We start from the raw sequence: 13,849 nt of genomic DNA, 5'->3' as shown, positions 1-13,849 counted from the left end.
GTTAACTCTAGAGCTGATTCCTGTCCCAACCATTGCCCCATGGCAGAAGGTGATACTTATTCACTTTTTACTTCTTCCAAATACTATACATGCACACAATGGATCTCTACTGGTTTTATTTGGGATGGAGGCAACTTTCTTCATATGAGTTGATATGGCTTATGTTTTGGATTTGTGTTGGTGAGAGAGGTGTTGGTAAAACACCAATATCTCAGTTATTGCTGAACAGCACTTAAGACAGAGCCGAGGTCTCTTCTGCTCCTCACCCCCACCAGCAAAGAGGCTGGGGGTGCACAAGGAGCTGGGAGGGGACACAGCCAGGACAACTGACCCCAACTGACCCAGGGGGCATCCCACACCATGTGGTGTCATGCTTAACCCTACAGGGCTGGGGAAAGAAGGAAGTAGGTGATGTTTGGAGTGATGGTGTTTGTCCTACCAAGTCACTGGTACATGTGGTGGAGTGCGGCTTTCCTGGAAACGGCTGAACACACGTCTGCCCATGGTAAGTAGTGAATGAGTTCCTGATTTTCTTTGCTTTATCTGTTAAGCTGTCTTTATCTCAACCCGTGAGATTTGGTGCATTTACCCTTCTGATTCTTCTTCCCATGCTACTAGTGGGAGACTGAGTGGCTGTGTTGGTCTGAGCTGCCTGCTGGGGTTATATCACCACAGAATTAATTTCACACACTTTTTTCAAGAATAGATGACATGAGGTTATTAGCTCAAGGTTGCAAAATGAGTCAGTAAAGGGCACTGCTGTCCACTGGGATCTCAGCTAATCTACTGAGCTATCACAGGCATGATTCTTGGCCTGAATAGCTGGCAGAACTGTGTGACAGAACATGGCAGGAAAAGATACCATCAACTTAAAGGAAACACCAGATTCCCTCAGTTGTATATTTTCACAAAGAAAAACTGGTACCCCAACTCCTGTCAGCTACTTATTAAAAATCAAGTATTCAAGGTTGTTTATTAAAATGGTATTATGAAGTGTTGCCTTCTGTTCTATGCCTCCACACTAATAAGCAAGATATTTTGTAAATCAACTGCTTTCAACAAACAAGAGCCAGCTAATTAATACAAAACCTCTTTTGCAGCACTATAAAAGATTATCCAAAACAGTGAATGCATCTAGAGAACAACAGAACATAGCTGTTTATTGTAGCATTTCATTTACACAGTTGCAGTTGGCAATTATTTAGAAATTGTTAAAGTTTTAGAAATATTTATAGTATAGTAGACCAAATATTGTAAAGTTTTTAAAAAGTGCATTATATAATTTGCAATGTTCTTTATGGAGGAATTCTTTGCAGAAAAGCTAATGCCTTCTTTGTAAATGTCTTATAGACATTGGTAGACAAAGGTACAAAGGAAGTTATGAAACAAGCATGATGACACTCTGAGATTGTCACAGTGGTGGCATTTGGTCTTCATGTCCATTTGTGTTGTTTTATCATGTAAGTTTTCAAATCTAAGGGCCATCTTTATGATTTTCCTTTTTGCAGTACCTTGCAGAACAGAGTGCGGTTCAGAACATCTGCTTGGTGGAGTACAGCCCAGAGAACAAGTAAAAGGAAATGTGCTTCTGGCTGTGCATTTCTTGTAACCACCTGAAGACTACTGTTGCCTGTCAGCTTTGCTCTAGGATCAATTAAACTTCAGACATCTCTTCTGCTTCTGGAGATCTTAATATTGGGTGTTTTGAAAAGATACTGGTAATCAAGCTGGGACCCTCATCCAGCCAAGAGTGTGTCAGGGAGTAAGAAGGTTTACCCTTTTGAGAGGGAAGAGAGGCTTAGGAGACAGGTATACCACATGACTGGTTAAACATAAAATAAAATGTCCCATTTGGTTGTGACAGAGGCACACTTATGCACTATCTCCAGTGGCACTACAGACATGAAGAGTCAGGTCGTGAGCACATGCTCAGGAGTGACACATAGTCCAGGTCAAATCAGTTGCCTAGAATAACAAGAAGACTGCAGTAAAGCCAGCCCTAGCCTGTAGTGAGGTCACATAAGCTCAGGGGTGAGTGCCAGTGAGGCAGGAAGCACTGTCCAGCTGTGAGGCCTGCAGGCTTTCACACAGTATGATGTGGCTGGTAGCTTCTCACCAGTTTTACACAGCAACCTGCTGCAGGAAAGGGCAAAATCTGTGTGGAAGGACCTTCTGCCTGACCAGGCTTCACCTACGTGTTACTGCTGCAAGGCTGTTGTACATGTGGCACAGGACTTGCGCAAAGGGCTCTCTCTGAGCACCAAGCACAAGGCTGCCTGTGCCAGTGTCATGGGGACAAACCTTCTCTGACCAAGCTCCAGAGTTTCCCAGGAGCTCCTGCCTGACTTGCAATGCAATTGGATAAATACAGAAGCTTCACACACTGTGAATGTCCACCCTTCAGCTAAAGTTACTGTGGGAGGCATTATTATTATTAGGATTAAAAGTAATCCTTTCTCTTTTATTACTTTTTATGGGCAGTGACTCTGTACAATGTCTACATCTGAGTTATTCATTTGAGGCACCACTGCAGCACCAGGAGACGAAGATATGTGTAAAGTATGATTTATCTTCATCATAAGTTAGTGATCCAGATAAATGCATAGGATGCAGATGGTATTGGACAACCAACTCAAATTCATAAATTTACGGATTTTGTAAAATCTGAACTTGGATGAAAGGGAGGAAAGCAATTCTCCATTTCCAGTGATCCCTGTTTACCTCATTATTTTCCAATGCCCCACTGCCATGTACATTCCTGCTGTTTGTTCTCCACTTCCCATCTCTCTATGCCAATCACTCGTTTCTCTCTCCCATACTTTGACTGTGTTATTCAGAGAGCAGAGAAACTGATACTCCAATTCTTGTGCTATGCCAAACACACTGGGACTCAGGCCTGTAAATGACTCCAATACAAATTACTGTAATAAGCCTCATTAACAACATATTCCCATCAGGATGGCACTTAAACATATTTATAAAACTAAGGATGTGCTTATGTTCCACTGAAGATAATGTTACTGAGGTGTACATTTAGAATTCAATGTGTTTTTTTCACCCAGCCACAGCTTGTAATTCAGTTGTCTGAAGCTGTTGATCTAAAACTCTGCATCAGCCCCAAGGAAAGGGGAGCCTAGGTTACATGTTGTAATCAGGAAAATTACTGTTTGATTGCTATTGACATTTCCTTGGCACTTCATCACCAGGCTGTGAGTGCCCACAGTCATTCTTTGCCTTTCTACTGCGTCTCATTCCAGTCAAGGATCTCAATACGTGTTACAAATGGCACCAGATTTGGTGAGAAGCTGAATGTCGGTAATTGATTGATTAGCTGTCTTTTTAATAACATCTACCCTTTTTATAAAATCTGGGCTTTGACATTAAGGCTCAAGTTTGATTTGGCAGCAGATTTCAGATTTGTACTCTTCATGCAGCCGACAGCAACTGTTGTTAGGTTTGGAAAACAGAGTTACATGATTTTAAATCCTTATATTTCATGTATAATGCTCAGGTTTGGAGCCCTCTGCATTATGTGTGGTTCCCATTTTCAATGGCTTTGACAGAGCTGAGCCAAAATATAGGAAGTCCACCCAATGCCTGCAGGTTTTTGATGCAGGACGTAAAGCAGTAACAAGGCCTTTAGCACTATAGTGGTTTAGATTGGTTTTGTTGGCTGTTATTGTTTCTAAGTAGCTTCCATTTTTAAGCAGCTGTAGATAGGGCTTGTTGATTGTGCTCTTTCAACGATGCAAAGAGATCCTACAATCCAGTTAAACAGAGTTCCTAGCAGTGTCTCTGGGAATTTTTATGCAAACCGTTACATTTACAATATGAGAAAAAACTGCATTATTGGGTTTTTCTCAAACTGTCAAAACATTTAGCAATCCTATTGAGGATGGAGTTGCAATCTTGCCTGCTCACAGAAACAAAACATCACACGTGCAGAGGGAACAGAAGTGTGAACAGTCTGTACCAGAGCTCCTTCTTCTGCCCTGAAGTGGTGAGTGCTGGGATGGAAGAACTACCATGTCTGGGCAAGTCTGCTTTTGAAATTAAATTATTTGTATAATTTATTCAGAGTAAAATATGCTTTTAATATTCCTTGCTGTGCTCCAGGAAAGACAGGTGCCTAGACGATGAGAGAAACAGTTTGGGAGATGGTGGGTTAAAACACTGTCGCCTTTATCTGTTCATTGTTAGCAGTATCAGAGGCAATGTGTTTTGAGGCTCTTTCAAAGCTTTAATAATAATTTGTCTGCTGTTCACACATGTAGATGTTACAAAAAAGGAAAAATATGCTTAATAATGTTCCTTACATAAAGAGTTTTTAAAAAAAATGTTCTTATAAGAAAAGGTTAAAAATCAATGCAAATAAAAGAAAGAGTCTAGTGATCATACAACTAGTCTTTGAAAAAATCTTATTAATCTCTCTCTTATTTTAAACTATAGAGAAAGCAGAGCTTTTGATAGACTAATTGCAAGCTGAAATGTGTTTATTACCTTCTTTTTTATATCTTCTCATTTTCTGTTGATCAGGCTGACTTGATCCATTCATCTCATCTTTGAGCTCATTTCATCATGAACTGATGAAGTTCTTAAAAGAACCTGTGATGCCTGATAAAATCATTTTTCTAAAACTTTGTTTAGAACTCCAACTCCAGATACTTCTTTTTGACTTGGAAGAGGGGAAGAGAACTGTTTTCCACACGCCAAATTTTGTCTCCATTCCTGCAGCTTGACGCACCCATCCAGTGAAAAGAGCAGAAGATTAAATAAACAAAAGTAGCCAAATCTGTCCTCCCTCTGGATAATTTTATGAAAACAATAATGCTATTGTTTAGGAATTCATCTCCTATTCTCTCTCTTTAAGTCAGCTTTGTATATGTGACAGAATTATAGTCTCAGGAGCAAAATAGATTATTGTGGCAGAAGTACCTGGTAAACACTGAAACAGCTACCTAGTCAGAAGGAAAGTGTCACATTTATGAGGCACAAGAAGGTACATAAAATTCAGTGTATTAAAGGATATGACTGGTTGCTGTCTCATCACCATCCAGGAAGCTCAAAGGACTCTCTCTATCCTTCCGAGGTATAGAAGAAGCCAATCTAATGAGATAATGATGTTTTAAGAGAACATGGGTTTACAAAATATGCAGAATCATGTTTTCTAGCAATTCTTCTGAGCTAGAATGAGTTGGGCACTTCTGAAAGGCCTGTTGAGGCTCACTCTCGTTCCCAGTCCCACCATAACCCATGGACAGAGTGGAGCTCTCCCAGACCAGGCACTGTGCTGGTGGGAGAGCACACACACTGCAGGGCTGCTGCAGGGCCTGCATTTCCATTTATTCTCTTTCCATCAGCTTTACAGGGGAGTCAGAGTCACCACAGTGTCTGTGTGGCTTTTCTCTCTTTTGGTCTTGAAAAAAGATGGGATTTCTCTGAACAGATCCTCCTCTCCCCAGCACAGCTACGTTATGGGTTCAGACAGTGACCACGTGGAGGGTAAATCTGCCTCGAAAGGAAGGGCAAAGCAACAGTTTTGGTGCTGGAACCTGTGAGAGACAGCCCACGCAGGACTCGGGAGAGCCAGAGTGGCCCAGAAGTACAGGAGGGTGCTGGCTGTCCCCAGAGCTGCCAATGTCCACAGGCCACCATCTCACTGTCAGCTTTGGTGCACCACCACACACATGCTGGCAGCACCGAGGCTGAGTTTGCATGTGACACGGACAAGCTATGCCTGATGTGCTGTTGTTCTTTTAATCACAGTTGTTGAGTTTTAATGATAAAATTCAGCAGCATTTTCTCTTTTTTTCCTCTCCAGCTAACAAGACTCAAAATAGGGGAAGGATTAAAAAGCAGTAATGAGACTTGATATAATTTTGCCCATATAGATCAATGAAAGAAATAAAAGCTCAGCTTCACTTCAGCTGTATGTAAAATTTGTGGGAAGCTCAAGTGCAGCTATAATAATAAAAATAACAATACCAATGATTTACTCCTTTATTCCTGGCTTTTCTCCATTAGGTTTCTTTTACCAGAGGTAATGAGGAACCCAGAAAGTGTTTCAAATCAGAGAACTGCTTTGCTTTTATGAAGCTATCGTTTGATGTTGGAAGTAAAATGCTATAAATGATAAAAAATTGAGGTATGTTTCTGATTAAAAGGTAAAATCCAATTTTGTCTATAGGATATTGACTTGCTCTTTGCTGTTGTGTGGCTTCAGGCAATTTGTGTCTCTTTCAGTCTTGTTTCTGTTTCCACCTCCCATCTATCTATATTGCAGTCTTTTGTGGTTATTGACTAACTCTTAGTGTTGTATAGTGCCCAGCACAGGGCAGTCTCAATTCCAGCATTGTGCTTCAAACTCTAAAAGAAAGAAAATTGAGTAAGCAGTGACCAATTTTCTGCTCTCTGACACCAGCTGGGTTCAAATGGTTAGAACTGAGAAGCTGTAGAAGCTCCAAGGGAGTTCTCTGAATCGACATTATGCCTCGCTATTGCACTGGTGACACTTCCTGGTTAAAACCACTTGCCCATTCTCAGTAGGGTCCTCATCTAAAGGTGCCATCCAGTGGAGCCTGTCAGTACTTTCAGGAGGCACTCTGTGTCCAAGAATCTCTGCAGACACAGCACCCAGGCACTTTCATCCCTTGACAGGGCCTGCATTCATCTTCCAAATTATAGGCTGTGCCTTTGCTGCTGCCTGAATGAACACCAGACACTGATGCTGAGCACCAGTATGTGCCATCTCCAAAACACTTTTCCATTTAATGTAATGAGAACAAAAAAGTTATTCTGTCTTGCCTTCCTCAAAAAGTCAGACACAATACAAGTTCTTAAAGTTCCTAATGTCAATTAAAATGTATTTTTGAAGGCTACTGTGAATGAAAATATCATTAAATTTGCTGTGACCTTCTAGACTCTGAACAGCCTCTAGAAAGCCTTGCAGTAGATGAAGGTAATTTCTTTACAAATATTCCTCATTTGATACATGTTCTAGAAAAAAGGAAAAGTGCAAAACCAATTTGACTAATTACAAAGAGATTTCCTTTTTTTCTTTATCTGTGAGGAGAGATAAGGTTTCAAAAGAAAAAAAACTCCCTTGTTTTTGATCTACCTTTTCACACAGTGAAAATTAACCAAGTTATTCTGATTTACCTGATACAAAACAACTTTTGTTTTCCTTTTTAATTTACAAACTTATTTGCTCTCCAAAAGATAACAGGGAGGCTACAGGAGTGGCTTTGGTGAGAAGCTGCCAGAAGTTTCCTCCACGTATGGCAGAGCCAATGCCAGGCAGCTCCAAGCAGTGCTAAGCCCTATCAGCTCCCTGATGGAGTTTAGAAAGGTAGGACTGGGCTACATGAAGGATGGGAATATTTTTTTTTTTTAAGTAATTCTCCTACCTGAACTGCATAGGTATGTTTGCAATCAGAGATGCTCTCTGGTAGGAGTGTGGTTGAGCAACAGAGATTCTGCTGTTAGGTATTCTCCAGGCTATTTTATTTTCCCAGATTCTAGGAAGGGGAGAATATATCAGAGAATGCTCAGGGCTGGTGAAGCTATTTAAAATGCCTTTGGATTGGATGTTTTTATTTTTAAAATGGAAAAGAAAAAATCAATTTGAATTTTTGTAAAGGCTTTCAACAGCCAAGCTGGCCTGTTTGTCTTTTCCCTTTTCCTTCCTTTGTTTAGCCATTCTTTCTTTTTTGAACTGAGTTTGAGATAATGAGGTTGTGTAGTAAATGTCTGCTGAATGGCTGTGCAGCATGGGAATCATTAACACACAGAGCCTGCCTGTGTGACTGCACTGTACACCACGCTCCTGCTTGCAAACCCAGCTGCAGAAGGGATTTCCAAAGAAAGAGAACCGATCAGCAAAGATTCAGGTCTGTAAAAGTCATAGGATGTAGAGCAAGCCATTGCCATGAAAGCTTGCACATCCTGTAACTCTGTTTATATGAGCAGTTCCATATGTTTCCATGGAATCGCTCTTGGAAGTCAAATTAAGTATATGAAGGCATCTCCCCGAGCTGTGTTTAACTTTCCTTAATTGTTATGACCAAGTTATGAAAATTACTCCAACACAATCATATACTTAAGCAAGGGGATATTTTTTCATGTCTAAGACAAAATAAGGTCAATTTTCTTCCTTTCCCTTCTGAATATCTTCTCCTAAACAGTCTGAAAGAGATCACTTGCTTTTCTAGGCAGTGATAGTGAGGGGAACAGCCAGCTCTGATGTTGTTTGAGTTAGTGGGGGACTGCAGCTGTGCCTGAAGTGGGCCAAAGCATCCCAGAAGGGGGCCTGTACAGGTAAGGTATTTCCTCTAAAAGTCAGTGTAACCTGGCTTTCTGGAATAAAGGTGCCATAATACTTCTGGACTGATATTCACTTTTAGAAAATAGGTTTCAAAGGAGAGAAACCATTGTGGTGTTTTCTCCCCTACTGCTGCAGTCTTACCTGCAGTAAGTTGCTTAAAGCCACAGAGTCCCTGGGAGTGAGTGGTGACTGTCCTAGCAATTCTTAGGGAGACAGGAGTGTCATGCATTTCCTGACTCTGTAATACATGCAGGCAAGAGCAGATATATTGTCTTGACCCTGAGATTCACCAGTCATCTGGTAAAGACTCCAAATACTCCTGCAGTGAGCATTTTATGTGATGAAGTGCTCCTAAATCTCCACTGATTGTTGATTTGGATACATGAAAAACAAAGCAGCAGTAACAAGTCTGGTAGAGTATCTTAACTGGGAGTGGAGGTCCTGCACACTCAGGCCTCAGAGAAGCCAATTGGTCTCCCACTGATCACCTACACATTTATCTGTGCCCTAGTGGGGCACAAGTCATTTGCATCGGTGCCAGCCATGCCAGGATTTTCAGACTAGAATTAAGCATGAAGTAAAATGCTTCTAGAGCCATCATTAAGAGAAACAGAGAAGTTGGATATTTTCAGTAATAATTGTAAAGTACCTTGCAGACTATACTGTCTGCTCCAGGGAAGGTTTTCTCTCTTCCCTGGCAGGATTACCAATGCACCCTCTGCTGCAGCAGTGAGTGGAGCAAACAGATCTCAGAGGGTGGGTGTGGAGCTCCATGGCATGTTAGGTGTCTCAAAAATAGGCTCAAATGTTTTATTCTCTTTCTGCTCCCATTTGATGCTATTTATATTAAGACAAAACTGGATGTATAATATTGTCGTAAATAATTGAAGAGCCACAGTCCCTTAAAGTGTTTTCTGCATTGCACTCACAGCCATTTGGAATTTCAATATGAGAATTGTCAAAATGGCTGCAGTGTCCTTATTTTAGATGTGGTAGGAAGAGAGAATACCAAGCACAGTCCAGCTAAAGAGGGAAATAGAAATGCTGTCAGATTAAAATGCTGCTGTCTGAGATCTGTATTGTCAGAAATACCTTAGGCACCTCCCTAAGGTAACTTTAGGAAAGGAAGCCTAGACAGAGGGAATAAGTAACTATATCATTAATTCATACCTATTTTTTGTGGCTCAGAATAAGAACTACTTTCAAGGTACCTGGTAGCAGTCCTGGAGTTGCTGTGTCATACAGCACTCCCATCCTCCCTGAGCCTCTGGAACACCTCTGGTGCAGGGCAGCAGTACCCCAGTCCAAACTCTTCTCATCCTTCTAAATGCTGTTTGCACTGTGGTTTTACCTAGGAGCCTTGACTGTGTGTCATAGATTCACGGTACCAAATGGTGGTAAAACTAAAATAGAGAGTTCTATTTCCAGGCTTGCAGTTTTTATATACACCAAGAGACAGTCAGGAGGAGGTGGAGAGGCAGAAATGGGCAATGCCCAGCTGGACTAGCACCATAATTTCTGCCACAGTTTGAGTGCAGTGGGAAGCTTTTGCTCCTGGGCGCTTACTTGTGAAGGCTGTGAGAAGAAGATTGTGTGAAGACTCTGCAAGCTGGTTTACCTGAGAAGGCTGACAGTGATTTCCAGCTCAGCTTGCTTACAATAGATGTGAAAGATACGATTGCCTTGCAGGAGCAGCAAGCAGGGCACGGAACCCCTTTTCTCAGACCTTGGTTCTCTCAAGGCTGTGGTCTAGAGGTGGATGCTCTTCCCCTCCTGGGATCTCTGCCTCCTTCCTGTCCCCCTCACTCTGCATTTTCTATCGAGTGTGCAATGTAGCCCTTCCTCATTAAGCACAGTGTACCTGAATTACTTGTGGTGGCCCAAGCACAAGATCTCGTTGCAGCATCAAGGATTTGTCTAGATTTTTTTTTTTTTTTTTTCCTGTGTGATGTGGCTGATGTGAAAGGTGCACATTTTCCCCACTAGGACCAGAGCACAACTAAGAGTCATGGAGTAGTATTCAGCCCCAGGAGGTACTGAGGCTACTGCAGATTTTCGAAAGACCTTCCTCTGACAAAAAGTCTTTTTTATTGTGCCAAAGGTTTCCTGCATTTTTTTACCAAATTTGAACTTGTTTTCTGAAAGAAAATCTCTAGCCTCTTAAAATTCAGTTTGTGCTTACAAGAGAGGTGTGAAACACATTAGGCAGATGAGAGAAGCTAAACCAATGTAGGGATAGACTGTTCAAGGGACTGAAGTTCTAACTATAAATTATTTAAAACACTGAATTTGAATTTACAATATCCCTTTAAATCATCCTCTGTATTCCATAATTGGAGGTAAAACTTCCAGAGATATTTAGACTGCTGCCCTGTGCTCAGGATCTTTCTTTCCTTTTCTTGCTGGCTAAGTACCTGACAGCTTTCACTTCCTCTCTGATCATACTGCATTTTAAGTTCCCTTTAGGTGGACTTTAAACACTTGAAATGTGAGTTCACAATATTCTTCTTTAAGGGAAGACCCTCTTCTGGTTTTTACAAGCATTATATGGTTATCCCCATCCAGACAAAGGTACATGAGGAAAGGTATGTGCTTTATTCACGGTGTTGTGTAAGTCCCTCCTGCCAGCATCCTGGCTTGATTCAATACCGAGTGGAGGACTGCTGCTGTGCTCCTCATTTTTCACTTGAAAGAGGAATGTGGATACACAGACAGCCATGTTCACAGTGTCATCTTCCTTATCCCTGTAGTAAATTGGGCTGGCTCAGAAAAAGAGGCTATTTTTCCTTATCGAATATGAGTGCTAGGATCCAAGGCTCTGCTTGCTGCCTTGGAGAGGCTTTCAGTCTGCTACTGAAAGTGCTAAATCCTACACTTCTGCTAACTGGTTGGAGGAAGCACCATCCCCCAACTGTGTGGGTTTCAAAAGTGATTTAATATATTTTTAAGTGCTTTAACACTTTCCCTTATATGTGATGGGCAATCTCTAAGCCTGGATGTTGGACAAATTACCAATAAAAGCCGCTGCTTCTGTTGAAAAGAAAACCTCATGCGGCTTCTTGTGCAGACATTTTGTTTGTAAATCACTCAGGGCACATGACCTCTTAGCCGTATCTTGTTTCCAACTTGCAAAATGATGTAAAGTGATTGGGCTCCATGCACTCACCACCACTCTCCCCCCCTTCTCTCATCTGTGTGATTTTCCTTCCCCCGAGTTGCTCTGACAGAGTAAGCCCAGCTTGCACCAGCCTTTTCCAGCTGAGGGGCAGCAGGTGCAGAGTGGCTTCATGTGCTCCTTGCTCCCACCAAGGGCAGGGTCAGTGATATATTCCTGCCTCCACCATGGAGAGGGACTTTGGCAGTGGGAAAAAGCAGACCCTTTGCGTTCCCTGGGACATCAGCGAAGTCATGGATGGAGTGGAAGAGGAGCGGTCTTGCCCGTGAGTAATAACACTTAATTTGGTAGTCGCTTTCCGTGCTGGCAGAGGGTTGATCCACGGTGCTGAGAGCAGCTGCTGCATTACCTGGGGACAGACTGAGGTCCCTGTGTCCCTCAGCATGGCAGGTGTGCCTGCAGCAGCTGCCCTCCAGCCCCACAGAGGGTGACCTGGGCAGAGGACAGCTACAGGGTGAGCACCCCTTGTGCATGTGTGGTGTCACAGGGGGCTATGAAGTTTTTGGGAGCAATTGAAAGAAGAAACAAATTCAACCTGGGTGAATTTCTGAAAGAGAAGACAACTCCAGGCTAGCTGATAAGCTAATGCATGTAATTTTTGAAACGGCAGTAGGAGAGTCTGTTGCTTTCTTCTCTTAAGAGATTAAAAGTCCTGCCCAGAATAAGAGAGCAAGAGAGTATTTGTTTCTACCTAGATACTGTGTCTTTTGCTGTTGAAGACCTGGATATGCAACTGCCAAAACTGCAGCAAAGAGGATGGGTTTGGAGAGGTGAAAGAAGGACTGGCATAGAAAAATATATGTTGACAGGATTTTAGGCTAGCATAGTGACAGTGCCAAAATTTGCTTCAGTTTTAATCTTTGATAAGATGAACAATCCTGGCTGAATTTCTCTTTTGATCCTCATACACACACCAGACTTCAGCACAATCTTTAGAACTACTTAACAATGTACAAAGATATTCAGATATCCTTCACAATCAGTAATATGGGCATATAAACAATCAGATTTTTTTTTAATTGGAAAGGATGTTTTTCTGATACAAAAGCTGTCAGGTGAAAACCTGAATCTCACAACACTTACAGACCTCCAATTCCCATCTGCCTCATTCCTAATGGGAGCTAGGGTACAGTACAAAGATATGTTGGATCCACCTGCTCCTTTATCCCTTGATCTTTGTAGATTGAAAGGATTTAATGGGGAGGAAGTTCTGGGTTTGGGAAGAGGGAGGGGAAAGGACTTCTTTTGGAAGGCTGTGTGTTGGCTGATGTGCTGCTGTACGATCAGCCACAGTCTTGGTCTTTCAGCTGTGGCTGTATTAACTGCACTATAATGTTTCTCTTTCTTTCTTTCAAGGGAATGGGGAAAATTAAATCCTGTTTTCTCATCCAAGTTATTTCTTTGAGCCAAGCATGTACTCAGGTTTGGCAGATGCACTTGGACATGTGCTCCTGTCTCTTTGTTTGTAAAGCATCCTATGCTTTCCTGGTTTGGGGAACCAAACCAGAAGTGTATCTTTGTCCCCCAGGAGTAAGTAAAGAGCTGTAAACTATACCAGCATATTTTTAGGGGCTTATTATAAGCAGGTAGCCCAGACATTGCAGGGGCACTGATCACAACTTCCTTTCCTATCACACAGTACTGCAGGACAGATACATACATATATATATATATATATATATATATATATAAAAAAAAAATCTATTATCGATTTTATATATATATATATACATACATACATACATGCATATGAGAATGTATGGCAACTTAGATCTGGGATAAATTATGCCATTAATCAGCCCCTCTGTCAAGGGGGAATAGGTAGCTTGGGAGCTGTCCCACACTCCCATTGGTGCCAGGGCTTAAGCGTTCCCATGGGCACAGGTGAGAGCTGCCATGGTTGCTGCCATCCCCCTAATCTGAGCTTAATGTTTTGCTGGTGCACACAAAGAAAAAGATGCATTTTTGAGAGAAAAAAAAAATTACTACCAGACAGCCTGTTCTTTCATTTACCTTAGGAATCAATGGGAAAATGAATGAGATAGTACAAACCACATCAGCTTCCAGCAAGAATAATTACACTTCTCCTGCTGTTATAAAGAGCAAAATAAAACCTGTAAAGGGCACCATATAAAGGAAGACAACAAATTAGGGGAGTGTGGATACAAATCTTTAGGACGGTGAACAGTGTCAATTTCTTATCATAGTATTGTCTTTTTATTATTGTTATCAGTTTAGTCTCAGCTAAAATAAATCTTGAAGTATCATTTATTAATATCATGTTATGTAATATAATGATTAAGTATCATTTATAGCCACATTCTACATGTGGCTTCCACCCTCCCTCCATA

This window comes from Vidua macroura, chromosome 2 (assembly GCF_024509145.1).
Source record: "Vidua macroura isolate BioBank_ID:100142 chromosome 2, ASM2450914v1, whole genome shotgun sequence".
In the NCBI taxonomy this organism is placed as follows: domain Eukaryota; kingdom Metazoa; phylum Chordata; class Aves; order Passeriformes; family Viduidae; genus Vidua; species Vidua macroura.
This window is presented reverse-complemented; position numbering follows the sequence as displayed.